This window comes from Bombina bombina, chromosome 1 (assembly GCF_027579735.1).
Source record: "Bombina bombina isolate aBomBom1 chromosome 1, aBomBom1.pri, whole genome shotgun sequence".
NCBI classification, from domain to species: Eukaryota; Metazoa; Chordata; class Amphibia; order Anura; family Bombinatoridae; genus Bombina; species Bombina bombina.
In genome coordinates this window covers 857,923,375-857,939,591 of record NC_069499.1, presented here as the reverse complement: position 1 = coordinate 857,939,591, position 16,217 = coordinate 857,923,375, and positions in this window count along the sequence as shown.

The window sequence follows — 16,217 nt, the reverse complement described above, 5'->3', positions numbered from 1 at the left end:
ATACCAGCGCTGCTTAAGTCAGAGGTGAGCTGGTCGTACGTGCTCATGCACGATTTCTTCATAGGAATCAATGGGGAGAGCCAGCTAAGACAAAGTCTAATACCTGCCAAAAAGTAGCGTAAAACTCAGTAACGCAGCCCCATTGATTCCTATGGGGAAACATATTTTATGTTTACACCTAACACCCTAACATGAACCCTGAGTCTAAACACCCCTAATCTTACAATTATTAACCCCTAATCTGCCACCCCCGACATCACCGACACCTGCATTATATTTATTAACCCCTAATCTTCCGCTCCGGACACCGCCGCAACCTACATTATACTTATGAACCCCTAATCTGCTGCCCCCAACATCGCCGACACCTACATTATATTTATTAACCCCTACTCTCCCTCCCCCAATGTCGCTGCAACCTACCTACATTTATTAACCCCTAATCTGCCGCCCCCAACGTCGCTGACACTATAATAAACATATTAACCCCTAAACTGCCACACTCCCGCCTCGCAAACCTTAGTTAAATATTATTAACCCCTAATCTGCTGTCCCTAATATCGCTGCCACCTACCTACATTTATTAACCCCCTAATCTGCCGCCCCTAACATCACCGCCACTATACTAAATGTATTAACCCCTAAACTTAAGTCTAACCCTTACCCTAACACCCCCTAACTTAAATATAATTACAATAAATCTAATTAAAAATTACTATTATTACCTAAATAATTCCTATTTAAAACTAAATACTTAACTATAAAATTAACCCTAAGATAGCTACAATATAACTAATAGTTACATTGTAGCTAGCTTAGGGTTTATTTTTATTTTTTTTTAAATAATTTTTTTATTGAAGTTTAACACATAAATTTACAAGCAAACATCGCCCTGGGGCAAAAATTACACCAGTGTAAATAATACATTGTCTATAGGTTGACAATTTTTGGAAATAGAGAAACAAGATATACATGTACTAATATAATTACTTATCAAATCGTAAGCTGGAAAATAGACAATAAGTTTAGGCGAAATGGAATACAACTTCATTTTATGTTATCCGTTTAATATATGCTCTCCACAGAACTGTAGAAAATAAACAATAGAGTATCCAGGTCAGAGAAGTCAAGCTGTGGAGAGTTGGCTTATGCATCAGCCACCTTTGGGCTGAGATATCTAGGGGGGGGGGGGATATTCAGCGGGTAAGCACCGCTATACGTATAGGAAAGAGGGAGGGGGGGAGGGAGCCTTATATGAGTATGCAAAGTTTAAGGTTTAAAGTATGAGCTGGGAGGTTAGAAATGTCCAAGGAGGGGGAGTCCCAGGGCTGACTAGGGGTTATTAAATCTAATAAATAGCGAATTAGGGTATTCCCTGTCGATAAGCTTCTCCTTTATTGGTATGATTGTATCAATATTGTTGAAGGGAAGTTAGCTAAAATAGGGGCATTATCAGGGCGTAGAATGGTTTTAACCCTGTATAAGTTACGAGCCAGGAGGTTGTGAGAGTAGGTTGGTCTTGACCATGTAGCGGGGTAGATGGAATGTACCCCTATTGGCTTGCCTTACTTAGGGGGAGTATACACGCTGTCAAGACCTAATAGAAGCTCTTTATTTTTTATTTTATGTTTATTTTTTTATAGAAGTTGTACTCGTAATACAGGCCTTAATAGTAAACAGGTTAATAATTAACAGCAATAAGAAGGGGTGATTGCATCTGTCTAAATAACCCGTGTGGGACATATAACAAACCTGGGCATGACACCTTGCTTATATTATACACTCAAATACTCATACACATATAGTAGGCGATAAATATACCTTGTATATAGTTGTTACAATATTAGTATATAGACTGAACAGTAAGCTGCATGACACAGGAAGGTATAAGTAAGGCGTATTAAGGCAAAAACCATTTAAGTAATGCACAGATTTTTAGTGTAATAAATATTTTAACTAATGTAGAGAGCTGTACTCGTAACACAGGCCTTAATAGTAAATAGGTTAATATATAACAACAATAAGAGGGAGTGATTGCATCTGTATAAACGACCAGTGTGGGACACCGAACAAATCTGGGCATGACACCTTGAATATATTATACACTCAAATACTCCTATATACATAGTAGGTGATAAATATACCTTGAAGCAGTATAGTATGTGCTTGATGATATATGTAACCTCACATTGAATTTGAAATCACATAGTAGAGATATCAGGCTACTACATTGCATAAATTCATACCAACTGTATCACATAGTTATGGAACAGAGATATTGACCAACACCCTTAAATAAGATACTAAGAGAGCCGTTGTATTACTTTTTACATATGGAGAGATTTTAAGTCAGTTAAAAATGTTATGTCTCAGTTTAAGAAACTTAGGTGTCTATTCAAGCTCAGTCCCAACCAATCCGATATCTATAGAACCCCATATTAATCCATTCTAGAGATAAAAGTATATGGGGATAGTGAAGGAAGTGGCACTAGGAGTAAGTTTAGTTAGGCCATAATAATTATTCCTTAATATGAACATAGCCACACACAACAAAAAACTTTTGTACTCCTATAGAGGGAGCCTAAAAACATATACACACAAGCTAAAAACAGCAAGTATAATTAGGTCAACTTTAAATGTATTTCAGAAAACATGAGAGTATTAGGAGACAGGGTCTAATTTGGCCATTTAGGTGGAGTGAGCGCACATGCGCCGCTATCTAATGAAGCTAGGCTGGCATCTCATAGTATTTAAAAGGTTAATTGTCAGGGGTAAGGGTAGACTTAGAGATAAAATATCTAGATATGTTTTCCTCCGTGACAATATAGATTATTGGTGCGCCATATATATATATATATATATATATATATATATATATATATATATATATATATATATGTTTAAACAGGGGCATATAATATAAGCTTTAAACATACTGCGACAGTTTGCACCATCTAAATAGGGTTGTGTAATAGGTACTATCTCCTACAATCAGCTTTGTATGAGGATATATGTCTAAGTAAAACTGAGTGCTACCAAGCTCATTAAATTGACTCATATATAAGATAGATATACTTTAAGTACCAACACATGCAGGAGCTTACATATATGTATATCCAAATAAGACATATCTAGAAAAGCTCTAATGGTGTGAAGTAATAATATTGGAGCAGAATAAGAGCCAGTATAATATGATGTGGCATAAAACTAGTGAGTAGCTGTATTACATTCCTACACCTATATTTACTGGGAGTGACAGCTGGCACATAGCAAAAACAACATTTTTGAAATATAATGTAAGTCCAGGAGGGGAACATGGGAAACATATATGCTTGAGTATGTACCCTCCTATGTTTTACCTCCATGTTTTTAAAATTACCATGTACCAGTGTTTCATGAAATTAGATATATGAGGTGCCAACAGCATGTTTAGTGCACATTTAAGTCTTTCAAAGTTAGGCCAGTATAATATGATGTGGTATAAAACTAGTGAGTAGCTGTATTACATTACTGCACCAATATTTACTGTGAGTGACAGAGCTGGCACATAGTAAAAACAACATTTTGAGATATAATGTAAGTTTAGAAGGGGAATATGGGAAAAACTTAAATTTAGAATAAGCTTTGCATGTAAGAGCATTATCACAAATTAACCCCTCAATCCAAGATTTTCAAGCTTACGAGCCGTCATTAGGATATAATAGATCAAATAGATCAAAAAATATAGGGCAGTATCTTAGTGATAGATCAGTATTGCAGAGCATCAAGCGTTTGTTAATGCCATCTCTTAGTAAGTTCCTGGGTGAAGACAGTGAAAACAAATACTGCTGAATTAGTAACTATCACTATATTTGTAGTAACAAGTGTGCAGAGCAGAAGGGTAATACAAAAACAACTGTCCAACAGTTCACTACCATCAGTCTTGTTCCTTTTGTAATGGGCAGTGCCCTCTTCTGCTATAGGAATAAGCCTTAGGTGAGACTTCAACCAATACCTCTTACAAGCCGGGGAGTCGCGGGGCCAAACTGAGAAACTTTTATGTCACAAACCCTGAACGCAGATCTAAATTCAAAGTCTGCGTCCCATCTGACTCTCACTGTGTCGGTCTGATGCAATAGAGGGCAATAATCTGCAGCCATAACAAGAGCGCAGGGAGCGACCATGGAAAACCAATCTGACCTCATATTTGAAACAGCTCTGCTCGCTTTTGTTTCACCATCAGTGGGAGCACAACCAAAAGCCTGCACCTTATCTGTGTCGGAAGGCCCCAACAAGGAGGAAGCATCAGTTTCCCAGACGCAATCTTGTGCTAGTAGAATAGTAGGCAGTAAATCTCCATCGCGGTAGTCAGGCTCCTCTATGTTAACAGAAGCCGACAGGTCTAATGTTTGCCCCAGCGCCTCCTTCTGAGGTATCCGTTTCGGTGCTTCTGCGGTATTCAGCTGGCCTCAAGCAATATCGGTCTTGTGAAGGGCAAGCTAGATCCTTAGCGCCGTTCCATCGTAGCGATAATTGGCTTCGTTCTGTCGGAGTGTCTGTCAAGGGGGGCTCTTTAAGTGCGTCTCCAGACAGGCTTCTCGGTATTCCCCACGTTACTGAGATCAGCGTGTCAGTTAGATCAGTGTAGCAGCTTGTTATCTGCTGATCCAGACCTTGTAATAAGGTGTAAAGTAGCTCCTGGGTCTCCTCCATGTTGAGAGCAGTTTCAGGCTCAGACCTATTGACGGGTATCAGCAGAGGTAGGCCCAAGTATCCGGCCTCACTCGGTGTAGCAGATCTCTATAATGAGGGTGCTAGACACGGGGTTAGCAATCAAAATCGAGTCAGGTAGAGTGTCCTTACTTTGTAGATCGGCTGATAGATAATTTAACATAAAATTCAGCTCATTTTATTTCTATATTTAGTTATTTTAGTTAGGTACGGCCTAGGAGCTCAGAAGACACATGTCTGATCACCTCGGCTGTTGGCTCCGCCCCTGGCTTAGGGTTTATTTTTATTTTACAGGTAAGTTTGTATTTATTGTAACTAGGTAGAATAGTTACTAAATAGTTATTAACTATTTACTAACTACCTAGCTAAATAAATAAATACAAATTGACCTGTAAAATAAAACCTAATCTAAGTTACACTTACACCTAACACTACACTACAATGAAATAAATTAACTAAATTAAATACAATGAAATAAATTAACTAAATTAAATACAATGAAATAAATTAAATTAGCTAAATCACAACCCCCCCACTAAATTACAGAAAATAAAAAACTAATTACAGATCTTTAAACTAATTACACCTAATCTAATAGCCGTATCAAAATAAAAAAGCCCCCCAAAATAAAAAAAAACCCTAGCCTAAACTAAACTATTAATAGCCCTTAAAAGGGCCTTTTGCAGGGCATTGCCCCAAAGTAATCAGCTCCTTTACCTGTAAAAAAAATACAAACAACCAACAGTAAAACCCACCACCCACACAACCAACCCCCCAAATAAAAGCCTAACTAAAAAAACCTAAGCTCCCCATTGCCCTGAAAAGGGCATTTGGATGGGCATTGCCCTTTAAAGGGCAGTTAGCTCTTTTGCAGCCCAAAGCCCTAACCTAAAAATGAAACCCACCCAATACACCCTTAAAAAAAACTAACACTAACACCCTGAAGATCGACTTACTGTTCTGAAGACCAGACATCCATCCTCAAGGAAGCGGCAGAAGTCTTCATCCAACCGAGCCGAAGCCGGGAGAAGTCTTCATCCAAGTCGGGCGAAGTAGTCCTCCAGATGGGCAGAAGTCTTCATCCAGACGGCATCTTCTATCTTCATCCATCTGGCGCTGAGCGGGTCCATCTTCAAGACATCTGACATGGAGCATCCTCTTCATCCGGAGTCTTCTTACTGAATGAAGGTTCCATTAAATGATGTCATCCAAGATGGCGTCCCTTAGATTCTGATTGACTGATAGAATTCTATCAGCCAATCGGAATTAAGGTAGAAAAAATCCTATTGGCTGATCCAATCAGTCAATAGAAGGCGAGCTCAAATCCTATTGGCTGATTGCATCAGCCAATATGATTTTTCTACCTTAATTCCTATTGGCTGATAGAATTCTATCAGCCAATCGGAATCTAAGGGATGCCATCTTGGATGACATCATTTAAAGGAACCTTCATTCAGTAAGAAGACTCCGGATGAAGATGATGCTCCGCGTCGGATATCTTGAAGATGGACCTGCTCTGCGCCGGATGGATGAAGATAGAAGATGCCGTCTGGATGAAGACTTCTGCCTGTCTGGAGGACCACTTCGCCCGGCTTGGATGAAGACTTCTCCCGGCTTCATTGAGGATTTCCTCCCGGTTGGATGAAGACTTCTGTTGCTTCCTTGAGGATGGATGTCCGGTCTTCAGAACAGTAAGTCGATCTTCAGGGGGTTAGTGTTAAGTTTTTTTAAGGGTGTATTGGGTGGGTTTTATTTTTAGGTTAGGGCTTTGGGCCGCAAAAGAGATAACTGCCCTTTTAAGTGCAATGCCCATTCAAATGCAATGCCCATTCATGGGGAGCTTAGGTTTTTTTAATTAGGCTTTTATTTGGGGGGTTGGTTGTGTGGGTGGTTGGTTTTACTGTGGGAGGGGGGTTGTTTGTATTTTTTTACAGGTAAAAAAGCTGATTACTTTGGGGCAATGCCCCACAAAAGGCCCTTTTAAGGGCTATTGATAGTTTAGTTTAGGCTAGGGCTTTTTTATTTTGGGGGGGGGCTTTTTTATTTTGATAGGGCTGTTAGATTAGGTTTAATTATCTTAAAGATCTGTAATTTATTTTTTATTTTCTGTAATTTAGTGGGGGTTTTTTTTGTGATTTAGCTAATTGTATTTAATTTAGTTAATTGTTTTATTTATTTATTTCATTTATAAAATATTTTACCATGAAGGATACATTGAGATTTCTCTCGTTTTCAAGTATGTCCTGAATTGTATTTAATTTAGTTAATTTATTTAATTGTAGCATAGTGTTAGGTGTTATTGTAACTTAGGTTAGGTTTTATTTTACAGATCAATTTGTATTTATTTTAGCTAGGTAGTTATTAAATTTTTAATAACTATTTATTAACTATTCTACCTAGTTAAAATAAATACAAACTTGCCTGTAAAATAAAAATAAACCCTAAGCTTGCTACAATGTAACTATTAGTTATATTGTCGCTAGCTTAGGGTTTATTTTATAGGTAAGTATTTAGTTTTAAATAGGAATAATTTAGTTAATTATAGTAATTTTCTTTAGATTTATTTAAATTATATTTAAATTAGGGGGTGGTAGGGTTAGGGTTAGACTTAGATTTAGGGATTAATACATTTAATATAGTGGCCGCGACGTTGGGGACGGCAGATTAGGAGTTAATAAGTATAATGTAGGTGGCGGTGATGTTAGGGACGGCAGATTAGGGGTTAATAATATTTAACTAGTGTTTGTGAGGCGGGAGTGCAGCGGATTAAGGGTTAATATGTTTATCATAGTGGCGGCGATGTCCGGAATGGCAGATTAGGGGTTAATAATTAGAGGCTATACTGCTCACTTTTTGGCCTCCCAGGACAGACTCGTAATACCAGCGCTATGGAAGTCCCATAGAAAAAAGGGTTTACGAAGTTTACGTAAGTTGTTTTGCGGTAAGGCCAAAAAAGTGTGCGGTGCCCCTAATCCTGCAAGACTCGTAATAGCAGTGGTAGTGAAAAAGCAGGACCTGTTAACGCTGCTTTTTCAGCCTACCGCACAACTCGTAATCTAGCCATTAGTTTTTTATTCTCTGTAATATTAACTTTTTTTTAATGGTAGGTTTTTTAATTTTTCTGTAATGGTAGACTTTATTTTTCTGTAATGGTAGTTTTTTTTTAAAGCAAAGATTAGCTTTTTTCTTTTTTTTAAATGATCTTTATTGAGGAAGCAATGGTAGACAATCCAAAAACAATAACATGAACATTGCAATAATCCTAGACAGAGACACTTGGGCTCAAATATACAATACATAAACATATCGTTTGAAGTACATGCGGTATTGAGTCGAAAGATAGGTGTGATGGGTATTGCTAGGCAACCTCATTTTTACTTTATTATTCCAGGATGTGGAAACTACTGTCCGAATAATAGCATATGTTGGAAAAGAGTTTAGTTCAGCAAGTTCAAACAAAATGTAAATGTGGTAATTCACAAACATGTCTGAGACCAAGTAACAAAAATACTTTAAATTGTATATTAACCTAAAACTTTAAGGACCTGAAGGGTCCACTAAATATCTTAGAACCTTAACACTCTAGGGACCTAAGTGGCCCAATAAAAATAATAATAAAAAAAAAAAAACATGATCAATGGTACATTTAGTCTTCCCATTAAATTATACATACAAATATATTATTATCTGTGGCCAACCTTACACGTCTAAGTATCTTACAGATCCAGTATATATACTCTCGCACAATACATAGTTTCAGCATGTTAATTTGCATTTACATACGGCGAGATTACGAGTTTTGCGTTAGGAGCTGTGCGGTGCTAACGAGCAGTTTTTTCTCACCGCTCACTTACCTGCAGCACTGGTATTACAGGTTTTTACAAACCCGGCGTTAAAAGGCAAGAAGTGAGCGTAGAGCAAAATGTTGCTCCATACCAAACTCCAATACCAGCTCTGCTTAAGTCAGCGGTGAGCTGGTTGTACATGCTCGTGCACGATTTCCCCATAGACATCAATGGGGAGAGCCGGCTGAGAAAAAGTCTAACACCTGCCAAAAAGCAGCGTAAATCTCAGTAACGCAGCCCCATTGATTCCTATGGGGAAATAAAAGTTATGGTTACACCTAACACCCTAACATGAACCCCGAGTCTAAACATCCCTAATCTTACACTTTTTAACCCCTAATCTTCCGCCCCCGACATTACTGACACATACATTATTCTTATTATCCCCTAATCTGCCGCTCCAGACACCGCTACCACCTACATTGTACTTATTAACTCCTAATGTGCTGCCCCCAACATCGCCGACACCAACATTATATTTATTAACCCCTAATCTGCCGCCCCAATGTCGCCACAACCTACCTACACTTATTAACCCCTAATCTGCAGCCCCCAACGTCGCAGCCACTATAGTAAATGTATTAACCCCTAAATTTAAGTCTAACCCTAACCCTAACACCCCCTAACTTAAATATAATTTAAATAAATCTAAATAAAATTACTATCATTAACTAAATTATTCCTATTTAAAACCAAATACTTACCAAAAAAATAAACCCTAAGCTAGCTACAATATAACTAATAGTTGCATTGTATCTAGCTTAGGGTTTATTTTTATTTTACAGGCAAATTATTCCTATTTAAAACTAAATACTTACCTATAAAATAAATAAAATATTTTTATTTTACAGGCAAGTTTGTATTTATTTTAACTAGGTACAATAGTTAATAAATATTTATTAACTATTTAATAACTACCTAGCTAAAATAAAGACAAATTGACCTGTAAAATAAAACCTAACCTAATTTACACTAACACCTAACACTACACTACAATTAAATAAATTACCTACATTAAATACAATTAAATAAATTAAATTAAATTAGCTAAATCACAAAACCTCCCCACTAAATTACACAAAATTAAAATCAAATTACAGATATTTAAAATAATTACACCTAATCTAATAGCCCTATAGAAATAAAAAAGCCCCCCCCAAATAAAAAAAAAACCCTTAGCCTAAACTAAACTATCAATATCCCTTAAAAGGCCCTTTTGCGGGGCATTGCCCCAAAGTAATCAGTTCTTTTACCTGTAAAAAAAATGCAAACAACCCAACAGTAAACCCACCACCCACACAAACAACCCCCCAAATAAAAGCCTAACTAAAAAAACCTAAGCTCCCCATTGCCCTGAAAAGGGCATTTGGATGGGCATTGCCCTTAAAAGGGCATTTAGCTCTATTGTAGTACTAAAGTCCTAACCTAAAAAATAAACCCACCCAATACACCCTTAAAAAAATCCTAACACTAACCCCCTGAAGATTCACTTACCGGGAGAAGTCTTCATCCAAGCGGCAAGATGTCCTCAAGGAAGCCGGCAGAAGTGGTCCTCCAGATGGGCAAAGTGGTCCTCCAGATGGGCAGAAGTCTTCATCCAGATGGCATCTTCTATCTTAATCCTTCCAACGAGGAGCGACTCCATCTTCAAGACATCCAGCACGGAGCATCCTCTTCAAACGACGGCTTCTTCGGAATGAATATCACTTTAAGTGACGTCATCCAAGATGGCGTGCCTTAGATTCCAATTGGCTGATAGAATTCTATCAGCCAATCGGAATTAAGGTAGAAAAAATCCTTTTGGCTGATGCAATCAGCCAATAGGATTGAACTTCAATCCTATTGGCTGATCCAATCAGCCAATAGGATTGAGCTCGCATTCTATTGGCTGATTGGAACAGCCATCCACACAACCAACCACTCCAAATAAAATAGCATCAGCCAATAGAATTTTTTCTACCTTAATTCCGATTGGCTGATAAAAGTCTATCAACCAATCGGAATCTAAGGGACGCCATCTTGGATGACGTCACTTAAAGTGATATTCATTCCGAAGAAGCCGCCGTTTGAAGAGGATGCTCCGCGCTGGATGTCTTGAGGTTAGAGCCGCTCCGCGTCGGAAGGATGAAGATAGAAGATGCCATCTGGATGAAGACTTTTGCCCGTCTAGAGGACCACTTCTGCCCGTCTGGAGGATCACTTCTGCCGGCTTTGTTGAGGACATCTTGCCGCTTGGATGAAGAAGACTTCTTCCTATAAGTGAATCTTCGGGTGTTAGTGTTAGGATTTTTTAATGATCATCACATACAGTATTGGGTGGGTTTATTTTTTAGGTTAGGGCTTTGGGCCTGCAATAGAGCTAAAATGCCCTTTTAAGGGTAATGCCCATCCAAATGCCCTTTTCAGGGCAATGGGGCGTTTAGGTTTTTTTAGTTAGGCTTTTATTTAGGGGGGTTGGTTGTGTGGATGGTGGATTTTACTGTTGGGGGGGTTGTTTGTATTTTTTTTTTAGTTTAGTTTAGGCTAGGGTTTTTTTTTTTATTTTGGGGGGCTATTTTTTTTTATTAGGGCTATTAGATTAGGTGTAATTAGTTTAAAGATCTGTATTTTTATTTTCTGTAATTTAGTGGGATTTTTTGTGATTTAGCTAATTTAATTTATTTAATTGTATTTAATTTAGTTTATTTATTTAATTGTAGTGTAGTGTTAGGTGTTATTGTAACTTAGGTTAGGTTTAATTTTATAGATCAATTTGTATTTATTTTAGCTAGGTGGTTATTAAATAGTTAAAAGGCCATTATACACTCATTTTTTCTTTGCATACATGTTTTGTAGATTATCTATTTATATAGCTCATCAAGTTTTTAGTTTTTTTTTTTAAATGTATAGTTTTGCTTATTTTTAAATAACATTGCTCTGATTTTCAGACTCCTAACCAAGCCCCAAAGTTTTATGTGAGTACCGTCAGCTACCTTCTCCAGCTTGCTCCTGTTTGTGTAAATGGTCTTTCCATATGCAAAAGAAGGGGGAGGGTCTGATATTTCCCACTTGCAGTGGGCTTTCCAACTACCTTTCCAACAGAGCTAAACTGTTAGCTTCTAAGTAAGTTTTTAAATAGTTTTATACTGGATTTTTATATCAGTATCTGTGCATCTTATTCTTTATAGTAGTGTCTATTACATGCAATTATATGAAAATGAGTGTATACTGTCCCTTTAATAACTATTTAATAACTATTCTACCTAGTTAAAATAAATACAAACTTGCCTGTAAAATAAAAATAAACTCTAAGCTAGCTGCAATGTAACTATTAGTTATATTGTAGCTAGCTTAGGGTTTATTTTATTGGTATTTAGTTTTAAATAGGAATTATTTAGTTAATCATAGTAATTTTCTTTAGATTTATTTAAGTTAGGGGGTGTTAGGGTTAGACTTAGATTTAGGAGTTAATACATTTAATATAGTGGTGGCGACGTTGGGGACGGCAGATTAGGGGTTAATAAGTATAATGTAGGTGGCGGCAATGTTAGGGGTGGCAGATTAGAGGTTAATAATATTTAACTAGTGTTTGCGAAGCAGGAGTGTGGCGGTTTAGGGGTTAAGATGTTTATTCTAGTGGCGGTGATGTCCGGAGCAGCAGATTAGGGGTTAAAAATTTTATTATAGTGTTTGCGATGCAGGAGGGCCTCGGTTTTTAGGTTAACAGGTAGTTTATGGGTGTTAGTGTACTTTTTAGCACTCTAGTTATGAGTTTTATGCTACGGCGTTGTAGTGTAAAACTCATAACTACTGACTTTAGAATGCGTTATGGTTCTTGGAGGCAGAGGGTGTACCACTCACTTTTTGGCCTCCCAGGACAGACTGGTAATACCAGCGCTATGGAAGTCCCATAGAAAAAAGGGTTTACGAAGTTTACGTAAGTCGGTTTGCGGTAAGGCCAAAGAAGTGTGCGGTGCCCCTAAACCTGCAAGACTCATAATAGCTGCGGTAGTGAAAAAGCAGCGTTAGGACCTGTTAAAGCTGCTTTTTCAGCTTACAGCAAAACTCGTAATCTAGCTGATAGATATTACACTCTGTGGCCTCTAGTAGAAACCTAGGAAAAATATTGGCACTGTGAATAGTAAACAGTTAGTTACAAAGAGATTAGGTAGATTATCTGGGTGCTATCCCTTCTGGTATAACTTTACATAACTAGGGTTGGGAGAATAAGGGGGAGAAGAAGAGGGCTAAATAGCACTCTTTCCTAACTAATATATAATGGACTGAAAATATCAGCTCCATTACGAATTAGGTAATTGAAAGTTAAAAATCAAAACTTTGATATTGTTAATTAAAAAAAGGGAAAGGTAAAAAAAAAAACCTATTGCCAAAAGAAAACTGTTATCCACCACCTAAATACTAAATAGAGTCACTGTAAAACTACCCCCCTGTATTCCTGGCCGATAGCTGGAATCGTCGGCTTCCGGTGCCAGGGGCAGTTATAATAGTGGTTTTAAAAATGGGTGAATTTTGATATTTTTGTTCGTTCTAATCGAATTTCGAATGTTTATATAACATTCTAACAGTCTATTTTCTAATTTTCATTTTCGAATTTTTCAATAAAATTCAAAAATATTTGTTCGAATAATAGAATGTTTAGCTATTATTCAATTTCGAAATGTAATATTTCACATTCGAATTCGGATGTAAGATTCAAATTCAAAATTCAAAATAGTATTTCTTATCTACAACTGTGTTTAATAAATGTAATATTCTAATTCAAATGCTACATTCAAATTCGAATGTCACATACAAATTCGAAATAGTGTTTCTAGTCAAATACTGTGTTTTTTAAATGTAATATTCAAATTTGAATGTGACATTCAAATTTGAAATAGTATTTCTAGTCTAATACTGTGTTTTTTAAATATATTATTCAAATTTGAATGTCACATTCGAATTCGAATGTCACATTCAAATTCAAAATAGTATTTCTAGTTCACAACTGTGTTTAATAAATGTAATATTTAAATTCGAATGTAACATTCAAATTCATAGTATTTAAATAGTATTTCTAGTCTAATACTGTGTTTTATAAATGTAATATTCGAATTTGAATGTGACATTCAAATTCAAAATAGTATTTCTAGTCTAATACTGTGTTTTATCAATGTAATATTCGAATTTGAATGTGACATTCGAATTCGAATGTGACATTAGAATTCAAAATAGTATTTCTAGTCTACAATTGTGTTTTATAAATGTAATATTCAAATTCAAATGTGACATTCGAATGTGACATTCAAATTACATTGTGACATTTGAAAACTGTAAATAACATTTGATAATAGAATTTTTAAGAATATTCGTTCTTATCAACATTCTATTATGTAAATCGAATTTCTACAATAACATTCGTTCTAACATTTTAATTCTAATATAAACACATTCGCCAATCCCTAATTTTAATACACAAATGCGTTTCGGCCACTTCCATGTGATGCCTTTTTAAAAATTTTAGACAAACCAAGTGCGGGGAGCTCTGGGCTTTTAAACCCAAGTGTGCTGATAATTAGCCAATTGGAGCATCCTATTGATACAGGCCACCATTCCAGCCTATCACATCTATTGCTTTTACATAGAAAATGGCATTCTATTAATTTGCTGCGCTCGTATCTTATTGGGTCTCATGTGTATGTCTATCTACACCAATCATCACTGCGCTAGTGTACACACCCTCCAACCTATCATATGTAGCTGATGACAATTTTTTTTTTGAGAGCGTGGACTAGAGTCTAGCAATGTGGTGCGATATTTACTACATGTACATACGTTTTCTTAGCCTAAATGTGTGCTCAACCGCATTGTTGGCAAATTTTGATGTGCACCTCGTATTATGTACACCTAAAAGTAAACGTATTTTATAATTTACACATAAACCATTATATACTTAGTTATAGGCTGTGGGAATGATCCTGTGTCATAGATTAGATAGGTCTCTTAATATATATAGGGTCCTTATCATTAGACTAAATGCTTAAAACGTGAATCATGTAAATAATGCATATCGCAGGGCACGAAACATGTAAGGTCTCCTCCTCCTCTACCCTTGTTTGCAACATGAGTGTTGAATTTTACCATTTTTCTAAATAAAGAATATTTTTATTTTTACCTTGGAGTGCCGCCTATTTCCTCACTCAGGTTTATTTTTTAGGTTAGGGCTTTGGGCAGCAATAAAGCTAAATGCCCTTTTAAGGACAATGCCCATCCAAATGCCCTTTTCAGGGCAATGGGGAGCTTAGTTTTTTTAGTTTTTATTATTTTTTTTAATTATTTTTTTATTTGGGGGGTTGGTTGTGTGGGTGGTGAGTTTTACTGTTGGAGTGTTGTTTGTATTTTTTTACAGGTAAAATAGCTGATTTCTTTGAGGCAATGCGGGATATTGATAGTTTAGTTTAGGATAGGGGTTTTTTATTTTGGGGGAGGGGGCTTTTTTTATGTTGATAGGGCTATTAGATTAGGTGTAATTAGTTTAAAGATCTTGTAATTTGTTTTTTATTTTCTGTAATTTAGTGTTTGTTTTTTGTGATTTAGCTAATTTAATTTAGTTAATTGTATTTAATGTAGGTAATTGATTTAATTGTAGTGTAGTGTTAGGTGTTATTGTAACGTAGGTTAGGTTTTACTTTACAGGTCAATTTGTATTTATTTTAGCTAGGTAGTTATTAAATAGTTAATAACTATTTTATAACTATTCAATCTAGTTAAAATAAATACAAACTTGCCTGTAAAATAAAAATATTTTATTTATTTTATAGGTAAGTATTTAGTTTTAAATAGGAATAATTTAGTTAATGATAGTAATTTTATTTAGATTTATTTAAATTATATTTAAGTTAGGGGATGTTAGGGTTAGACTTAGGTTTAAAGGGTTAATAAATTTAGAATAGTGGCAGCGACGTTGGGGATGACAGATTAGGGGTTAATAAAAGTAGGTAGGTGGTGGCGATGTTGGGGGCAGCAGATTAGGGGTTAATAAATATAATGTAGGTTGCAGCTATGTCCAGAGCGGAAGATTAGGGGTTAATAATTATAATCTAGGCGGTGGCGATGTTAAGGGCGGCAGATTAGGGGTTAATAATATTTAACTAATGTTTGCGAGGTGGGAGTGCGGCAGTTTAGGGGTTAATATGTTTATTCTAGTGGCGGCGATGTCCGGAGCGGCAGATTAGGGGTTAATAATTATAATATAGGTGGTGGCGATGTTAGGGTGGCAGATTAAGGGTTAATAATATTTAACTAGTTTTTGCGATGCGGGAGGGCCTCGGTTTAGGGGTTAATAGGTAGTTTATGGGTGTTAGTGTACTTTTTAGCACTTTAGTTATGAGTTTTATGCTACAGCGTTGTAGTGTAAAACTCATAACTACTGACTTTAAAATGCGTTTGGAATCTTGTCGGTAGAGGCTGTACCGCTCACTTTTTGGCCTCCCAGGACAAACTCGTAATACCAGCGCTATGGAAGTCTCATAGAAAAAAGGGTTTATGAACTTTACGTAAGTCGGTTTGCAGTAAGGCAAAAAAAGTGTGCGGTACACCTATACCTGCAAGACTCGTAATACCAGCGGGCGTAAAAAAGCAGCGTTAGGACCTGTTAACGCTGCTTTTTCACCTTAACGCAAAACT